We start from the raw sequence: 21316 nt of genomic DNA, 5'->3' as shown, positions 1-21316 counted from the left end.
GTTTGATTTTTTTACTCTAGAGGGCGATGTTCACTAGATTTCGAGATTTACAAACTTCTGCAGGTAATTTCTCATCCATGCTGTTATATAAGAAGCCTCCAGACATAGCATATTATGTTATGACAATTACATGCTTATCCAATCAGCAGTTACAACAATAACAAAGTGACTCCCCACCACTGGTTCGGTAAAAATCTGAGGCGAAATGTAATCACTCAAATGTAATTCACAGACAGTGTATGGATGCAAGGACTGATCATCCATGATATCAAAATCATAGTTTTAACCATGTTTTGAGGCTATATACATTGTTTATAAAACAAGCTTATATTTTGAGTTCTGATAAGGACACTTAAACTAAGCTCATTAATCAGTTATACGTTATATTCTTCAAGAACCAATGGGTGCGTATCATTTCATTCATAAATCCAATAATGGATGTAGCAAGCGCTTATTGCCCCTTTAACCATTCCATTTTTTTCTCAACACGTTCTGACTCTAGTCTGTTTCAACACTATTCTCCTTCACTGTCTAATTCACAGGCCACTACAAAATCATTATGACTCGCAGGGTTTGAGGCTTTTACGATCTTTTTCATCATATTATTTTTTTAGAGATAGCAATAGTGCTGCTGGGAAAAGATATTTGTAAGTATGAAAGGATCCCATTGCCCTTTGCCCTCTCGCCAGCCTTTGACCACCACTTGTGTTCTTTTCTTCCATTTTACATGAGCTGTGACACACCATCAAGTCAAAAACCATATGTGCAACAATCTCACATTTTTTCCAGCGATAACTATATCATCTGCCAGATGTCACAACACTGTTGAGGAATAATGCCACAACTCAAAATGTGATGTTGTCTATGGAAAATCACTTTCTCTTTCCTGGTACTGTAGAAAACGATACAGGCTATAAGCCTAACAGTGAAATCATCTTTTGCACAGTACTCACACTTTGGCCATTGAAACATACATTATCTCTACCACAGGCATGAGGATTCTCATTCATCATCCTATCAATAAGTTATGAAAGTTCGGTGAACATCCAGACAAGGGTAAAGTTTAACAGGTGTAGAATGCACCATAGCAGGGTTGTGTTTGTGTGTAAAATATAGCCTTTCCCCAGTCCTGGTGCTCCCCGGAGCCCCAGAAAAGGTTACCTAGCCTTCGATCAAGTACAGTACAGGAGAAGGAGAGGACCTTGTAAAAACCTCAAGTGTACCAGATGTCTCTCATAGCGTTGAAGAGGCTGCAGACTAGTTTAGGCCTCACACAGGTTAGCTGTGACAAAGATTCATTTTCCAATATGTGGAGGTGTGATGAATTGAGCCAGGAGTTTTTCCTGACCACGTGACTGAATATATGGTCTGGAGTATTTCCTGTTCAGGTCATGTGATCAAGAAAAAAACCTGGTCCTATAGCCTGGCCTGTACATACGCTGAGTATTGCAAACATTCGGAACACCTTCCTAATATTGAGTTGAAAATCCCCTTTTGCCCTCAGAACAGCCACAATTCGTTGGGGCATGGACTCTACAAGGTGTCGAAAGCGTTCCACAGTGTCAAGTTGGCTGGATGTACTTTGGGTGCTGGACCATTCTTGATACACACAGGAAACTGTTGAGTGTGAAAAACCCAGCAGTGCTGCAGTTCTTGACACAAATTGATGCGCCTGGCATCTACTACTATACCCTGTTCAAACGCATTTACATGTTTTATCTTGCCCATTCAACCTCTGAATGGCACACACACAGTCCATGTCTCAATTGTTTCAAGACTTGCAAATCCTTCTTTAACCTGTCTCCTCTCTTTCATCTACACTGATTGAAGTGGATTTTACAAGGGACATCAATAAGGGATCATAGCTTTCACCTGGATTCACCTGGTCAGTTTATGTTGAAAGAGTGGAAAGAGCAGGTTGAACTTAATGTTTTTTATACTCACTGTATATATTTTTTGAACAGGCCCACGAATGCAACAAAGTCCTTCATTCTCACATTTCTGTTTGCATTTGAGCAAAGCCTCTGATTTAAATGAGCAAAAAAATGTGATAACTTTCCAATGATGATAAAAATAAAGGTTGGTGGTCCTCCCTCTGGCCTTGAACAACAGTATTGGCCAAGTGGTGCTTGAGTTTGGTCCAATCCCAGCCCACTGAATAACCAACCAACTGGCTGATTGTGCTATCAAACTGTTCAATAATTGTATCCAAGGACCTCAGCACCAGTGTTCCGTTTCACAAAAGAGACTGTAGTTGCTGGCATGACGTCCTCTCACGAGTAAAAGTTATACTATTTCACAAAAAGCGAAAACAAAACATTATAACAGCACAATTCAAGTATAATAACTCCCCTTTTACATGCAAATGTGGATAATGACAGATTCGCAAAACAAGTACTATTTATTTAATACCATATCAAGTTTGGTCACCGCTTGTTTTGTGAATCGAAACGTTAAATTCCCACCAGCACATGGCATGCGAGGTGTTAGGTTTGTGTGCTGATGTTATGCTGTCAACATACAGTATGATGAAGTGTTTGTGGCAAATTCATTCTCCCAGGTCTTAGCAGATAGCGAGGGAGAGAGAGGACAGATTCTATCCCTTTAGTGACAGATGTGTACACTTACCCTCCTGGCACTGTGCCTGTGTTCCCTAGTGTTCCATAAGCAACAGCTGGAGATTAACACACACACACACACACACACACACACACACACACACACACACACACACACACACACACACACACACACACACACACACACACACACACACACACACACACACACACACACACACACACACACACACACACACACACACACACACACACACACACACACACACACACACACACACACACACAATGCTTTATTATGTCATATACACGCACACACACCACAGGATGTTTATGCTAGGCCTATAGCCCTGGCGGAGATGTGTATGTGTGTCAGCTAACATTTCTCTGATTAATGATGGTCACTAGATACGATTCAGTGTCGGATTGTTAATGTCCTATAAGGTCTCTCTTTTCAAACAAGCTTTGTTAAACACAGGATAGTGATGGCATACATAAAGTGTGTGTTTACTGTTTAATGTGTTTACTGTTTAATGGAAACCCCAGCTAACAATTCTAGGGTTAGAGAATGTTTTTGTAATGTTACCGGTAATGTTCCCCTAATTTTTGAGTGTCCAGTTTTCCATTCGGGGAACATGCTATCTATGCTAGCAAAACAATTCCGAGAACTTATTTTCTGAGCATGTTTTGGTGTTAAAGTTAGAACATTCCCTTCATGTCAAGCAGAACTTATCTGGAACGCGGTTACAATATTCTTAGAATATGCAACATTAACGTCCCCAGACACATTTTATGGGCCGTTGCAAGAACAACCCGATGTCCATCTTTCTGTGGGCCAGGAGAATATTCCATCAACGTCACATCAAATGTACACAGAGCACGGATGCCATGTTCCCCAGAATATAAGATCTGAATGTTCTAAACACGTTTCACGAGAACGTTGCTAGAATACTCATGTGTCCAGTTTCCTGAGGGTCAGGAGAATATTCCATCAACGTCCCACCAAACGTACATTGAACACACACACACTGTAACTATCCGATCGCGCTCCCTTTCTCATCCATTTTCTCCTCACTGTCCACTCGTGCTCCGTCCCCACACTCTCCTCCCCAGTGAAACCACTTGCAGTCGATGGTTCCAGACCTTCTCCTTCTCCAGCCCACGTTACGTCTCGACCTTGCCTTTCCTGTCACGGTGCACAGCGGCACAGCTGTGTTTTCGCACAAGACCAGTCAGAGGGCAGCCGGCTCACTGTCTATATGAGACGCTGTGACTCTGCTGTGAAGAGGCCTGCTGAGTTCATAGAGCCAATCTAGCATGTTTGTTTTTTTAGTCTTCATTTCTGGGGTCTGCTAGAATGAACTGTGGGAGGATGATCCAGTAACTTTCCATTTGCTGTCTGTCTGTGCTTGCCTGCCTGCCGGCAGCTCTCTCGCTCTCTTCTCCTAATCTACCTATCCATCTCAGTCAGCCTTATCATCAGAAGGCTTTCCTCCAGCCAGGGCCCATTTCCCAGGATGCACCAATGTTGTTGTTTTTTTTTTACACCCGTATAGTCGGTTAGCCTGATGATTACGCTGAGCCCATAAATCAGTCGACGGTCACTGTAAACATTGAATCCTCATGACAAACACGCTGTGTTGTGCTTGTGGGGGTACGAGGAGGAGTGTGTGTGTGTGTGCACGTGTGTGTGTGTGTGTGCACGCAAGCATTTGCGTATGCATGTTTTTGCATGAGTGTGTGTATGCGTGCGGATGTGTGTGTGTTTGTTTCGCTCCCTGGCTTTGGCACAACTGCCCTGTTGCATACATCCAGCCCTTGCAGCCCTGACGCAACCAATAACACAACTCATCTGGTTTTGTTTATCCCTGCTGTGTGTGGATGCGTATTAGTAGATTCCCTCTTGTTTTGGAATTGCAAAATAGCCACTCTGCTGAAAACACGGACGGGTACTGGGAAAGTTTGTGTTGAACCACGGACCGCAATCCAACACCAAACATAGGCCATATTGGTAGTGGAATGAAGCAAAACTGTTCAAGAAAGCATCGTATGAGATTGTGTATGTGTTTATATTTATGGGCATTTTAATGTGTTTCATGTTTCATTACATGTCAAGCATCAGACCAGTACGCCAGACACACATCTGCAGATCCATCATGCCCAGGGGCCCATGCACAGGCACAGACAGACACACGCACACATGAACAGTCCTGTGTTATCTTTAACATTGTAGCGCACCTTTGCCGTGTATACTATCCAATCAGAGAGGCCATAAGTTGAGGTAAAAAAAACTATTTTTAACAGGGTTTATGTGTGGCGAAGGAGAGTCAGTGTGCCTGGGTGAAAACAGTGCTCATTCATCTAGTGTCAAAGGTTGTGTGTGTGTGTGTGTGTTGAGGCTCACTGATTACACCCCGAGCTCAGCTAGCTCACTTAATACACCTCCACCTGGACCAGAATGCAGCGTGGCAGCTAACAATAGACCCAGCGGCCACAGTGGGCTTCCTTTGTGTGAGGTGGGGATCTTGTTAAAAGCAGGGATGAGTTACCTCATATGGTCCCCACTCTGACCCTCTTCCGCCACGCGCCACTTCAGAGAAAGGAAAAGGAGACTGTTTATATACAGTGCCAGTCAAAAGTTTGGACACACCTCCTCATTCAATGATTTTCCTTAATTTGTACTATTTTCTACATTGTAGAAAGACATCAAAACTATGAAATAACACATATGGAATCATGTAGTAACCAAAAAAGTGTTAAACAAATAGAAAAAATATATTATATTTGAGATTCTTCAAAGTACCCACCCTTTGCCTTGATGACAGCTTTGCACACTCTTGGCATTCTCTCAACCAGCTTCATGAGGTAATCACCTGAACCACCACTTGAAATGAAGACCCAGAGTTACCTTTGCTGCGGAGGATATGTTCATTAGAGTTACCAAGGGAGCGTGATATTTTTTTTTTAATGGTTGGTTCGAGCCCCTTCTTGGGGCTCTATTTTAACAACCCTAATGCAATTGTAAATCTTGTGGTAGGGCTATAGGTCTGGGGGTGTGTCAAAAATATTTGAGCTATTTTCATTGTTGGAATGAGGAAGTGCAATAGCTTGTGGTGGCACTAAAGGCCTGGGTTTTGATAAGTAAATAAATTATATATAAGGGCACAAGGTGAGACCCAGATGCAGACACAGATGGTTAGAGTCTTTGTTGTTTATTTAATCCAAAAGGAGTAAGCAAGAGAATGGTCGTGGACAGGTTAAAGGTCAAAACCAGATTCTGAGTCCAAGAAGGTAGAAGAGTGGCAGACAGGCTCGATGTCAGGGCAGGCAGAAGGGTCAGGCAGGCGGGTAGGGAGTCCATAAAAAAACAGGCAAGGGTCAAAACCGTGAAGACTAGAAAAAGAGAATAGAAAACCTTGATGAATCTGACCAGATTAGACTAAAATGTAGCTTTTTGGCCATCAAGGAAAACACGATGTCTGGCACAAACCCAACACCTCTCATCACCCCGAGAAGCATGGTGGTGGCAGCAGCATGCTGTGGGGATGTTTTTCATGGGCAGGGACTGGGAAACTGGTCAGAATTGAAGGAATGATGGATGATGCTAAATACAGGGAAATTCTTGAGGAAAACCTGTTTCAGTCTTCCAGAGATTTGAGACAGGGATGGAGGTTCACCTTCCAGCAGAGCATGGCGCTTGTAACGCCAGGGTAGTGGGTTCGATTCCCGGGACCACCCATACGTAGAATGTATGCACACATGACTGTAAGTCGCTTTGGATAAAAGTGTCTGCTAAATGGCATATATTATTATATTATATATTAGGACAATGACCCTAAGCATACTGCTAAAGCAACACCAGAGGGGTTTAAGGAGAAACATTTAAATGTCTTTCAATAGCCTAGTCAAAGCCCAGACCTCAATCCAATTGAGAATCTGTGGTATGACTTAAAGATTGCTGTACACCAGCGGAACCCATCCAACTTGAAGGAGCCGGAGCAGTTTGGCCTTGAAGAATGGGCAAGAATCCCAGTGGCTAGACGTGCCAAGCTTATAGAGACACACCCCAAGAGACTTGCAGCTGTAATTGCTGCAAAAGGTGGCTCTACAAAGTACTGCCTTTGGGGGGGTGGATAGTTATACACGCTCAAATGTTCAATTTTTTTGTCTTATTTGTTGTTTGGTTCACACCAAAAAAATGTTTGCTTCTTCAAAGAGGTAGACATGTTGTGTAAATCAAATTATACAACCCCCCCAAAAATCTATTTTAATTCCAGGTTGTTAAGCCAACAAAATAGGAACAATGCCAAGGGGGGGGGGGATACTTTCGCAAGCCACTGTAGCCGAGGCCGACCATTGATGGGGTGTTATAGGAATGAATCATTTGAATAGCGTATGTTTGAAGGAGCGTGTCATTGGTAACCAGGCAAGAGTCGCTCTTTGAAAATGGGGACACCTGAATGAAGTAGCTTATGCACTGCAGGTGAATTGTGAATACTGCAACAGCATAATAGCCAAAGCCTCCATATAGAAGGAGGATAGGCTACTTGGCTAATGCATGGCCAGGATAAGAAATACAATGCATTCGGAAAGTATTCAGACCCATTGACTTTTTGTTACATTTTGTTACGCTACAGCTTTATTCTAAAATTTATTAAATTGTTTTTTTCCCCCTCATCAATCTACACACAATACCCCATAATGACAAATCAAAAACAGGGTTTTAGAAATGTTTGCTAATTTATAAAAAACAAGAAAGTGCAATATCACATAACATAAATATTCAGACACTTCATTCAGTATTTTGTTTGGGCACCTTTGGAGTGATTACAGCCTCGACTCTTCTTGGGTATAACACTACAAGCTTGGCACAACTGTATTTGGGGAGTTTCTCCCATTCTTCTCTGCAGATCCTCTCAAGCTCTGTCAGGATAGATGTTCGATCGGGTTCAAGTCCAGGCTCTGGTTGGGCCACTCAAGGACATTCAGAGACCTGTCCCAAACAAAGCCACTCATACGTTGTCTTGGCTGTGTGCTTCAAAAGGTGTCCTGTTGGAAGGTGAACCTTCGCCCCAGTCGGAGGTTCTGAGTGCTCTGGAGCAGGTTTTCATCAAGGATCTCTCTGTACTTTACTCCATTCATCTTTCCCTCGATCCTGACTAGTCTTCCAGTTCCTGCCACTGAAAAACATCCCCACAGAGTGATGCTGCCACCACCATGCTTCACCATAGGGATGGTGTCAGGTGACACTTGGCATTGAGGCCAAAGAGTTCAATCTTGGTTTCATCAGACCAGAGAATCTTGTTTCTCATGGTCTGAGAGTCCTTTAGGTGCCTTTTGGCAAACTCCAAGCGGGCTGTCATGTACCTTTTACTGAGGAGTGGCTTCCGTCTGGCCACTCTACCATAAAGGCCTGATTGGTGGAGTGCTGCAGAGATGGTTGTCATTCTGGAAGTTTCTCCCATCTCCACAGAGGAACTTTGGAGCTCTGTGAGAGTGACCATCGGGTTCTTGATCACCTCCCTGACCAAGGCCATTCTCCCCCGATTGCTCAGTCAGGCAGCCAGCTCTAGGAAGAGTCTTGGTGGTTCCAAACTTCTTATATTTAAGAATGATGGAGGCCACTGTGTTCTTGGGGACCTTCAATGCTGCAGAATTGTTTTTGTACCACCCAGATCTGTGCCTTGACACTATCCTGTCTCAGAGCTCTACGGACAATTCCTTCAACCACATTGCTTGGTTTTTGCTCTGACATGCACTGTGGGACCTTCTTTCAAAATCTTTCCAATCAGTTAAATTTACCACAGGTGGACTCCAATCAAGTTGTAGAAACATCTCAAGGATGATCAATGGAAACAGTGAGCACATAGCCTGTCTTCTCTTGAGAGCCTTTCTCAATAGCAAGAGCCTGTACATAGCGTCTGTACATAGTCAAAGCTGTCCTTAAGTTTGTTTCAGTCACAGTGGTCAGGTATTCTGCCACTGTGTACTCTCTGTTAAGGGCCAAATAGCATTCTAGTTTGCTCAGTTTTTTTGTTAAGTCTTTCCAACGTGTCAAGTAATTATCTTTTTGTTTTCTCATGATTTGGTTGGTTCTAATTGTTTTCCTGTCCTGGGGCTCTGTGGGGTGTGTTTGTGTTTGTGAACAGAGCCCCAGGACCAGCTTGCTTAGGGGACTCTTCTCCAGGTTAATTTCTCTGTAGGTAATTGCTTTATTATGGAAGGTTTGGGTATCGATTCCTTTTAGGCGGTTGTAGAATTTAACGTCTCTTTTCTGGATTTAGATCATTAGCGGGTATCGGCCTAATTCTGATCTGCATGCATTATTTGGTGTTTTACGTTGTACACTGAAGATATTTTGCAGAATTCTGCATGCAGAGTCTCAGTTTCGTGTTTGTCCCATTTTGTGAATTCTTGGTTGGTGAGAGGACCCCAGACTTCACAAACCATAAAAAGCAATGGGTTCTATAACTGATTCAAGTATTTTTTAGCCAGATCCTAATTGGTATGTCGAATTTTATGTTCCCTTTGATGGCATAGAAGGCCCTTCTTGCCTTGTCTCTCAGCTCGTTCACAGCTATGTGGAAGTTACCTGTGGCTCTGATGTTTAGGCTGAGGTATGCAATAGTTTTTTGTGTGCTCTAAGGCAAGATGGAATTTGTATTTCTGGTCCTGGCAACTGGACCTTTTTTCAAACACCATTATTTTTTGTCTTACTGAGATTTACTGTCAGGGCCCAGGTGTGGCAGAATCTGTGCAGAAGATCTACAGTAGGTGCTGCTGTAGGCCCTCCTTGGTTGGTGACAGAAGCACCAGATCATCAGCAAACAGTAGACATTTGACTTCATATTCTAGTAGGGTGAGGCCGGGTGCTGCAGACCGTTCTAGTGCCCTCGCCAATTCGATGATATATGTTGAAGAGGGTGGGGCTCAAGCTGCACCAGCCAAATTGAGTCAGTCTTTTTTTAAATCAACAAAGCATGAGAACACTTTGCCTTTGTTTTGGTAAAGTAATTTGGTAAAAAGCCAATTTGACATTTGCTCAGTACATTGTTTTCACTGAGGAAATGTACGAATCTGCTGTTAATGAAAATGCAGAGGATTTCCCCAAGGTTGCTGTTGATGCACATTCCACAGTAGTTATTGGGGGCAAATATGTCTCCACTTTTGTGGATTGGGATGATCAGTCCTTGGTTCCAAATATTGGGGAAGATGCCAGAGCTAAGGGTGATGTTAAAGAGTTTAAGTATTGCCAATTGGAATTTGTTGTCTGTATATTTTATCATTTCATTGAGGATACCATCAACACGACAGCACTTTTTGGGTTGAATGGTTGTATTTTGTCCTGTAGTTCATGCAATGTAATTGGAGAATCCAGTGGGACTTTTATTTGATCGTGTATATGTTTTTGCTAGCAGAGGACCAAAAAGATTGGAGAAGTGGTTTACCCATACATCTCCATTTTGGATAGATAACTCTTCGTGTTGTTGTTTGTTTAGTGTTTTCCAATTTTCCCAGAAGTGATTAGAGTCTATGGATTATTCAAAAACATTGAGCTGATTTCTGACGTGCTGTTCCTTCTTTTTCCGCAGTGTATTTTTGTATTGTGTTAGTGATTCGCAATAGTGAAGGTCTCTATGTTTTTGTTTGGGTAGGTTTCTCAATTTCTTTCTCAGGTTTCTTGAATTCTTCATCAAACCATTTGTCATTGTTGTTCATTTTCTTCGGCTTTCTGTTAGATTTTTTTTTGATTTGCTAAGGAAGCTGAGAGGTCAAATATACTGTTTAGATGTTCTACTGCCATGTTTACACCTTCACTATTACAGTGGAATGTTTTGTCCAGGAAGTTGTCTAAAAGGGATTGAATGTGTTGTTTTTTGGTAGGTTTCCACACTACATTCCTTCCATCTATAGCATTTATTAATATTATTCAGTTCCTTTGGCTTTGATGCCTCATGATTGAGTATTGCTCTGTTCAAATAAACTGTGATTCTGATAGGGGTATCAGTGGGCTGACGTGAACACTCTTGAGAGACTCTGGGTTGAGGTCAGTGATAAATTAGTCTATAGTACTACTGCCAAGAGATCAGCTATAGATGTACCTACCATAGGAGGCCCCTCAAAGACTTCCATTGACTATGTACGTACCCAGCGTGCGACAGAGCTGCAGGAGTTTGTCCCCCTGTGTGCTGAGGGTGTCAGTTTCTTGTCCAGTTCTGGCATTTAGGTCGCCACAGACTAGTACATGTCCCTGGGCCTTAAAATGATTGATTTCCCCCTCCAGGATGGTGAAGCTGTCTTCATTAAAGTATGGGGATTCTACTGGGGGGATATAGGTAGCACAAAGGAGGACATTTGTCTCTGTTACACTCTCTCTCACTCTCCCCCTTTCTCTCTCTCTCTCTCGCTCTCTTTCACAGCCTCTCATTCTCCTTATCTCTCCAGTTCTCCCGTCAGTCTGCACGGTTTGAGCTAGCGCAGCAGCCCCCTATCTTCGTGTGACACGTCCACTGTGTGCCTCTGAGGCTTCGAGTGAGAACGGGGAATGAGAGGAGCAATGGGAGTTGAAAATGGATCCCTCCCCAGATGGCAGGTAAACCCGTGGGAACCACACTCACCGATGCCCAGGCTGCATCCATCAAGCCAATAAATCCCAAATGGGAAACCTGGGAGAGCGGCGGACCATTCCAGTCCCGGGACCAGCACCCTGTTTCTCTCACTTGCAGAGACAGACACAAGGTTCACTCTAGGTTCACTGTATGGGAGCGGTTAGAGTGGTTAGAACTGTGTATGGAGGAAAAGCGAGAGGGAGAGAGTGAGGGAGAGAGTGAGGGAGAGAAAGGGTAGAAAGAGGGGGGCGGGGAAGAGAGGTAGAGATAGAAAAGGGGGAGGGAGAGGAAGTGAGACGTAGAGAGAGTCTGGTTTACAGGCTAGGTTAACTGAGCGACATCTGTCCAGTGGTATGACCTTTCACCTCTGTGAGCTGATAGGGGTCACAGACAGGAAGTGCTGCCTGGGTCAGCGGTGTTGAGTGAGGGGTGGAAACCGTTCTACCACAAACACATATTCTATGTACCCGTTATGGTCTTTAAAAGATGCAGCCTGGGATCTTATGCACAACAAATTCGTAACATATTGTACAAATTAAATGAATAACATATCATACGAATTGCATTTGTTATGTTGTTATTTATTACGTAACATATCATACGAAATGGATGACGTAGTACACAATTGGATGACGTAGTACACAATTGGATGATGTAGTACACAATTGGATGATGTAGTACACAATTGGATGACGTAGTATACAAAAAACGGGGACCAGTTTTTGCTCGTGAGCACCACTTTTAAAACTACCGTCTGAAATTATACAAAAGTTCTGGAGCACCATTAAAAGAGAGACGGAGAGAATTGAGTGAGAAGAAGAGACAGAGAGAGGAGGTGGGAGATGAATCAAAAGTGACAGGGAGGGGAAACGAGAGAAACTGTAGGACGAGAGGGCAAACAGCAAACTGAGTGAACAAACCCAAGTCTCCACACTAATTCCAATCAAATAAGAGAACCGATGACAACCTCGACAGTACTGTGTGTATGTGTCACAGTGGAGCTGCGGTGTGCGGCGACGTCACACTGACCCGCACGCCACAGGAACGGTTCAAATTTACGACGTGGTAACACCATATACACAAACCACAACTACCGCTCTTTTATTTTGGCAAGGTCGAGGCCTGGGGCTCCCGCTGGTTCTGCAGGATACTTTGTTGTATATATCACTCTCTGTGTGTATGCTGCCTACCCTGGCGACCGTCATGCAGGCAGCGACTCACATATTTCCCCTGCTGACTCATCACTTTTCCCCTCTCATTTCACGTCCTCCGTCTTTTTCTCCTCAATCCTTTCTTTCTCTCTCTTCTCCTCTCCTTACCTGTTATTACTTGCTCTACCCTCTTGTCATTTCAATTCAGCTGTCTTACCCCTCTCCTCTAGCCCCTCTCCTCTATAGCCCATCTCCTCGAGTCCCTCTCCTCGAGTCCCTCTCCTCTAGTCCCTCTCCTCCAGCCCCTCTTCTCTAACCCCTCTCTTCTAGCCCCTCTCCTCTAACCCGTCTCCTCTAGCCTCTCTCCTCTAACCTCTCTTCTCTAGCCCCTCTCCTCTAACCCCTCTAGCCCCTCTCCTCTAGCCCCTCTCCTCCAGCCCCTCTCCTCTAACCCATCTCCTCCAGCCCCACTCCTCTAGCTCCCCTCCTCTAACCCATCTCCTCCAGCCCCTCTCCTCCTGCCCCTCTCCTCTAACCCCTCTAGCCCCTCTCTAGCCCCTCTTCTCTAGTCCCTCTCCTCTAGCCCCTCTCCTCCAGCCCCTCTTTTCTATCCACTCTCCTCTAGCCCCTCTCCTCCAGCCCCTCTTCTCCAACCCCTCTCCTCTAGCCCCTCTTCTCCAGCCCCTCTTCTCCAACCCCTCTTCTCTAACCCCTCTCCTCTAGCCCCTCTCCTCTAGCTCCTCTCCTCTAGCCCCTCTTCTCCAACCCCTCTTCTCTAACCCCTCTCCTCCAGCCCCACTTCTCTAACTCCTCTCCTCCAGCCCCACTTCTCGAACCGCTCTCCTCCAGCCCCTCCTCTCTAGCCCCTCCCCTCCAGCCTCTCTTCTCTAACCCCTCTCCCCCAGCCCCTCTTCTCCAACCCCTCTCCTCCAGCCCCTCTTCTCTAGCCCCTGTCCTCCAACTCCTCTCCTCTAGCCCCTCTCCTCCAGCCCCTCTCCTCTAACCCCTCTTCTCTAGTTCATCTCCTCTAACCCCTCTCCTCTCCTCTAGCCCCTCCCATCTAACCCTTCTCCTCTAACCCCTCTTCTCTAGCTCCTCTCCTCTAGCCCCTCTCCTCTAGCCCCTCTCCAGCCCCTCCTCCCTAGCCCCTCTCCTCCAACCCCTCTTCTCTAGCTCCTCGCCTCTAACCCCTCTCCTCTAGCCCCTCTCCTCTAACCCCTCTCCTCTCCTCTAGCCACTCTCCTCTAACCCCTCCCCTCTAGCCCCTCTCCTCTAACCCCTCTCCTCTCCTCTAGCCCCTCTCCTCTCCTCTAGCCCTTCTCCTCTAACCCCTCTCCTCTCCTCTAGCCCCTCTCCTCTAACCCCTCTCTTCTCCTCTAGCCCCTCTCCTGCACATTTGCTTTTCTTTCCTCCCACTTCTTGTTTCTTTTCCATCATTTCCATCCTCTCTTCTCCCTCCTGCTGCTGGAGTGGAATCAGGAGCTCAGGACCGACCTGGAGCTCCAGACATCTCTACTCAGCCAGGAACAGTTCTCTCTCTCTCTCTCTCTCTCTCTCTCTCTCTCTCTCTCTCTCTCTTTCTCTACCCCTCTTTCTTGCTGCTCTCTCTCCTTCTTTCTCTCACCACCTCTTTCTCTCTGCCTCTCTTTCAACGGGGGCCCATGCTTGTTTATTTGTTCTACTTTGTGTTTATTTGTTACACTAAGAGAGAGAAAAGGAGAGAGAAAGGAAAGAAAGAGAGAGAGAGAGAGAGAGGTCCTGAGATGCAGACATTTTTGAAGAGGAGAACAGAAGACCCAGACCAAAGGGAAACACTTGGCCAAGAGCCAGTAGTAGACTGTACACTCCAGCCTTCAATAGTGACCCTGAAACGTTTCCCCTATAAATCAATGTATCTCTCTCTCTCCTCTGCCTTTAAGTTACGTGTAAAAAAAAGTAGGTGGCTTTATCATGTCTAAAGCTAGACATGTGACATGTGACAAGGTGCAGCTTTTTAGAGTCTTGCTTTGGAACTCACCGTGATGACTTTCCTGTGGGGACTGCTGGCGAAGGGTATCGCCCTAATTCATTGTACGCAGAGAGAAAACAGGTCTTGTTGATCCAGTCCTTCGAGCCAACTGGATAACACATTAAGCACTCGCCATACTAACTGGGGCTGTGCTCGTGGCCAAAAGAAACCACCCTGAAATAACAACACAAGCCCTCTAATCGCATGGCCGCATTGGGAAGTGAGTTACCTGAGCCGAGCGCTAACTTATTTATTAACCAGTCAACTTGGTTTAGGATATTGGGTATTATTTCGACAGGTTGGTGATTTTAGTTTTGAGCTTTGAGTTCCCGAGACAGCATGTGACATAATGAACCAATGGAGTCTATGTGTGTTAGGGCGTGTAGCAATCCTACCTGTTTTTTCCAACACAAGAGCCCTGTTCTCTGCCCAATGTCTGTCCGGATATGCTAAGAGGTCAAAGGTCAAATTTGGCCAAACGGTCCTCCAATCCGACCACAGTGAGCTTCTCCCTGAAGCTACTGAATCGTCTCGCTCTTCTCCCCTTCCTCTCCTCCTCATCTTTCACTCATTTGCCCTGTCTTTTTCCGTCCGTATCGTCCTCACTGACTTGGTCAGATTCTTATCGCCTTCCTCCCTCACACCTTCTCTTGATGTGAGATTACAAACCAGACATTACATGACTTAATATCATCTTTGGCTTGTCGTTTGCTGGTGGAAACGCCGTACTCTTGTTTTTTCCGGCTGTGCTTATTGCTCCAGCAGCATTTGCGACGCAATCGCCTCAGCTGTGTTGTGTGTTGGGGAGAGGAGAGGAGGCGAAGACAAAGACGAGATGAGGGAGATGAAACAACTGAACCTGTAAACCTTAGATCAGATAACACCGGCATGGGTGTCCACTTAGCAGGCATGCCTTTCCCTCAACACCTAGTACCTGGGGGGGCAGCCAGACTGTCTGGAGAGAAACAGGCTATATTTCTAAACGTTGCAGTCCGTCCTTTTCTTCGCCGTGATCAGCACTCTCGTAAGGTGTCAAGCCACGTCCCTTTCTGCTGCCATCTCTGTGTCCATCTTCCTTGCTGCACCCCGAATAAATCTTGTTTTAATAAAGCTGAATGAAATAGAGTGAGTCTATTGGGGAAATAACTACCTCACCGTTGGCTTTTTAAAAGTCATGGAACACTGATCTTTATTTCAGCAATTGAATTTGTATTGGAAAAAAAGGCTGACGACGCTCGATTTTGGCTGTCTTGACAAAGACTCCATTGCAAGTCGCACCTCCGGGTCCCCCCCTTTCTCTCCGTCAACCTCTTGGTGACAGGTGAGACTTTTCGTGCGTTTGTTCTCGTCCACCACCGTAGCAACACGAGCACAGCCAAAACAGTGATTCTATCAGGGAAGGGAACTAAGCATGCCTGGATTCACCAGAGCACGAGCAAAGGAGACCTTTACATTCAGCCGCGTCGGTGCGTTGTCTCGTCTGTGCTGGGGCATGTCTGACATGCTAACAAAGCAATGGGGAGTTGGCTGGGACAGCAGCCCAACGATAGAGGCGATAAAACAAGCATCATTTCCTCATTGCGTCTCATTAAAACACCCTTTACTGAGTTGGTCTACACCCTCTCACATTATAATATCATAGTCATATTGACAACGCCATGCGGAAATAATGACATTGTAAGAGCTCGGACAATCCATATCCCAAGTTTACCACCGTTTCCACTTGATTGTCTGCTCCTGACTAGAACAGTACACTTCTCAAGTTCTCCCCCTTTTCAAATGGAGATGATTGGCGCATTTGGCGGACACAAAGCTCACAAAAAGGCTCGTTTTCGCCCAGTCGGGCCCTTTAAAACACAGGAGCAGGAGCTGGCTGATGATTTGTACTGAGAGGAAAGAAACTACATTTTTCCTGTTGTTTAAACCTGCGTTCATTGGGAACCATGCAGCGCCTGTAGCTCCTTATAACCGTAGCGCTCTGCGATTGGATTTGCCAGCCATTTGGAATGGATAACCCGCGGGGTCACAGGGGTCGCCTGTCTACGCAGTCAAGAGATCAGCTGACTGACTCATTATATTCATCGGAGGGGTAGATAAGTGATTTCCAGATGGTCAGGTCGGCCACTCGATCGGACCCCCGTCGCGTGTGATGAAGGTGCACTCTGTTGAGGTGGAAAGGGTTCGGAGGAATAAAGCTGCGTCACATGTCACAGACTAGCATTGACACTCTTTTAAACCTGTCCCAGAGACTGAGCTTAAGTCACTGAGATCTGGGCTGTGCTCAAAACCTCCATATCAGTTTTTTGTTCACTCCTATTATCATGCCTGAGATCAGGGATGGCTTAACAATGTAGAAGAATCAGCTACAGCACAATAGAATAGTTATCTACAGCACAATAGAAGAATCAGCTACAGCACAATATAATAGTTATCTACAGCACAATAGAATAGTTATCTACAGCACAATATAATAGTTATCTACAGCACAATAGAATAGTTATCTACAGCACACTATAATAGTTATCTACAGCACACTATAACAGTTATCTACAGCACAATATAATAGTTATCTACAGCACAATAGAAGAATCAGCTACAGCACAATAGAAGAATCAGCTACAGCACAATAGAATAGTTATCTACAGCACAATAGAAGAATCAGCTACAGCACAATAGAATAGTTATCTACAGCACAATATAATAGTTATCTACAGCACAATAGAATAGTTATCTACAGCACAATAGAAGAATCAGCTACAGCACAATAGAATAGTTATCTACAGCACAATAGAATAGTTATCTACAGCACAATAGAATAGTTATCTACAGCACAATAGAAGAATCAGCTACAGCACAATAGAATAGTTATCTACAGCACAATATAATAGTTATCTACAGCACAATAGAAGAATCAGCTACAGCACAATATAATAGTTATCTACAGCACAATAGAATAGTTATCTACAGCACAATAGAATAGTTATCTACAGCACAATATAATAGTTATCTACAGCACAATATAATAGTTATCTACAGCACAATAGAAGAATCAGCTACAGCACAATAGAATAGTTATCTACAGCACAATAGAATAGTTATCTACAGCACACTATAATAATTATCTACAGCACAATAGAATAGTTATCTACAGCACAATATAATAGTTATCTACAGCACAATAGAAGAATCAGCTACAGCACAATAGAATAGTTATCTACAGCACAATAGAATAGTTATCTACAGCACACTATAATAGTTATCTACAGCACAATAGAATAGTTATCTACAGCACAATATAATAGTTATCTACAGCACAATAGAAGAATCAGCTACAGCACAATAGAATAGTTATCTACAGCACACTATAATAGTTATCTACAGCACAATAGAAGAATCAGCTACAGCACAATAGAATAGTTATCTACAGCACACTATAATAGTTATCTACAGCACACTATAATAGTTATCTACAGCACACTATAATAGTTATCTACAGCACAATAGAAGAATCAGCTACAGCACAATAGAATAGTTATCTACAGCACACTATAACAGTTATCTACAGCACACTATAATAGTTATCTACAGCACACTATAATAGTTATCTACAGCACAATAGAAGAATCAGCTACAGCACAATAGAATAGTTATCTACAGCACACTATAACAGTTATCTACAGCACAATATAATAGTTATCTACAGCACAATAGAAGAATCAGCTACAGCACAATAGAAGAATCAGCTACAGCACAATAGAATAGTTATCTACAGCACAATAGAAGAATCAGCTACAGCACAATAGAAGAATCAGCTACAGCACAATAGAATAGTTATCTACAGCACAATAGAAGAATCAGCTACAGCACAATAGAATAGTTATCTACAGCACAATATAATAGTTATCTACAGCACAATAGAATAGTTATCTACAGCACAATAGAAGAATCAGCTACAGCACAATAGAATAGTTATCTACAGCACAATAGAATAGTTATCTACAGCACAATAGAATAGTTATTTACAGCACAATAGAAGAATCAGCAACAGCACAATAGAATAGTTATCTACAGCACAATAGAAGAATCAGCTACAGCACAATAGAAGAATCAGCTACAGCACAATAGAATAGTTATCTACAGCACAATAGAATAGTTCTCAGCACCATAAAATAGTTATCTACGGCACCATAGAATAGTTATCTACAGCACAATAGAATAGTTATCTACAGCACAATAGAAGAATCAGCTACAGAACAATAGAATAGTTATCTACAGCACAATAGAATAGTTCTCAGCACCATAAAAGAGTTATCTACGGCACCATAGAAGAGTTATCTATGGCACATACAGTATGGGAGCAGGCTACATAGATAGTTTCACATTCCCTTCAAATCGGCAGATCAGTGATATACACCGAGTGTATATTTCCATGACATAGACTGGTGAATCCAGGTGAAAGCTATGATTCCTTATTGATGTTAAATCCACATCAATCATTGTAGATGAAGACAGGTTAAAGGAGTATTTCTAAGCATTGAGACATGGATTGTGTATGTGTGCCATTCAGAGGATGAATAGGCAAGACACAATATTGAAGTGCCTTTATGGTAGTCGGTGCAAGGCGCACCGCTTTGTGTCAAGAATGCTTCTAGGTTTTTCACGCTCAACAGTTTCCCGTGTGTATCAAGAATGGTCCACCACCCAAAGGATCTCCAGCCAACATGGGCCAGCATCCTTGTGGAATGCTTTCGACACCTTGTAACCCATTAGGACTCCCACTTGCCACATTGGTATTTCCCCCTAACCCAATCTGACATGTCTGACACAATTACAGTGCTGTCGGGTGGGTGCCTTAGATCATGTGGATCCTGCTCAGTCATTGGCTGGCCTATCGGTGACTTCAATGTCAACACCTTGGAGACAACGTGGAGATTGGTCTCCTCTGTACTACTAACAAAACGGGTCATTTCAGTGTCAAAACATTTTGAGTGTATGGAAATATTAACACACTGTACCTGTGCAATGTGGCCATAGGCGTTGCAGCCCTCTATAAGCAGGAAGTCACGTGTAAATGTCTATAATAGTGGGCACAGAGAGTGATCACAAAGTTGGCTGGTCGATTACAGAAACTTCCACAAATCAAAAGACTTTTCCTCTTCCCCTCCCTACGCCTTGTAAAATGAGTCACCTCAAAAATGAGGCAATTACGCAGGAAGACAGCTCAGTGGGAATGTGCTGAGAGGTTGGTTCCTGGAACAGAGACATTGGGTTGGCAGTCCCCGGCGTCTGCTAGTGTCAGTTTGGGGTGGTCTACATGCATGGGCATTTGCACTTTAAAGAGAGGATGATGTTGTTTTCAATGATCCACTCATCCACCCACTTTTGAGAGGTCAGAACTATGAAGGAGGGCCTATGACCTCATGCTGAGTCACATTACTCATCGACCGACCGGACCCACCCACGATGGTGATGCAATGGCACAGGATGCAAGGAGTGTGTGTGTGTGTGTGTGTGTGTGTGTGTGTGTGTGTGTGTGTGTGTGTGTGTGTGTGTGTGTGTGTGTGTGTGTGTGTGTGTGTGTGTGTGTGTGTGTGTGTGTGTGTGTGTGTGTGTGTGTGTGTGTGTGTGTGTGTGTGTGTGTGTGTACAGAAAAATCCCTTGGCTTTGGAAGATTGGAGAATTTTGCAAGTCTTCTTTCCAAAGAATTAGTTTCACAGCGATTTTAAGACTCCAGGGGTTTAACCTTAATGACAAGGGGATTTATCCCCCTCTCATCGACATTTAGTACACATGACGGCTCTGACGACTTCATTCTTAGCCTCTGGTCAAGTTCAGTAACACGCAACATTTAGTTTTTGGAACAAAATGAAATGGACTTTTGCCTGTGTGTCTGTCCAAGTTAGAGGTCTTCAATGGGCCTAGGGTTTTCTCACCCAGACCCCATTTGACCTGTAGTCCATGGTGACAGAGGAAACAGTCAGATATACAGAGAGCGTACACGGTCTCCTGTTCAGGTACATCTGAGAGCGGGTACAGTCACAGTTTGTGCTTCATTACATTCAAACTTGGATTGGTAGACATTCTGGAGTCATTCTCCTAGTTGGTGTCGGTCAACCTTGTTTGCAGAGCAGAAAATGAATTCACGTCGCAGACACCTTCTCACTTGGTCATTATGTGGGTCCATGAATTAATGCTCACTGGATCATAGAAAGTCCCCGTCTGTTTGAGTGACCTTTATTTGCACACAGGCACAAAAACACACTCTACACAACCACACCCCTCCTCCCCAGACACCTCAACTCGCAACTTTTTATATGAGACTCAGTGAGAATCATAACACTAAGCAGTGGTGTAATTACTTTTTTTTTGGGGGGGGGGGTGTATCTGTCTAGGTCCAAAAGGCTTCTTAACAGCTTCTACCCCCAAGCCATAAGACTCTTAAATGGGTACTCGGACTATTTGCATTGTCCCTACCCCACCCCCATTTTTACACTGCTGCTACTCTGTTTGTTATCCATGCATAGTCACTTTACTTGTGCATATTACCCACAAGACACTAGGATGTACCCAAACAAAAGAGCGAGGGTAAACCTCGTAGAACGACACGGGATGAGACCCGTAATACACAATGCACAAAACACACAGCACAGGCTGCGCAAACGCATAGATACTCACATGACCATCGGACATGGGAACAATAATTGACAGCCCAATGGGGAAACAAAGGGCACATTTATACAAACACAATCAGTGACATCCGACCTCCGGAACTGGTTAACAGAATGAGCAGCAGTACCGGGGGAATCCGTGACACAGTACAGGAAAATGGTCCAATTTATCAAGAAAACATCCCTGGTAACTGCCTCTGATCTGGTGGACTCATTAAACACACATGCTTCATTTGTAAATTATGTCTGAGTGTTGGAGATAGCCCCTGGCTGTCCATAAATTCAACAAACAAAAGAATAG

Source organism: Oncorhynchus gorbuscha, linkage group LG21 (assembly GCF_021184085.1).
Source record: "Oncorhynchus gorbuscha isolate QuinsamMale2020 ecotype Even-year linkage group LG21, OgorEven_v1.0, whole genome shotgun sequence".
Lineage (NCBI taxonomy): Eukaryota > Metazoa > Chordata > Actinopteri > Salmoniformes > Salmonidae > Oncorhynchus > Oncorhynchus gorbuscha.
The sequence above is the reverse complement of the archived record's forward strand: the minus strand, read 5'-3'. Positions refer to the sequence as shown.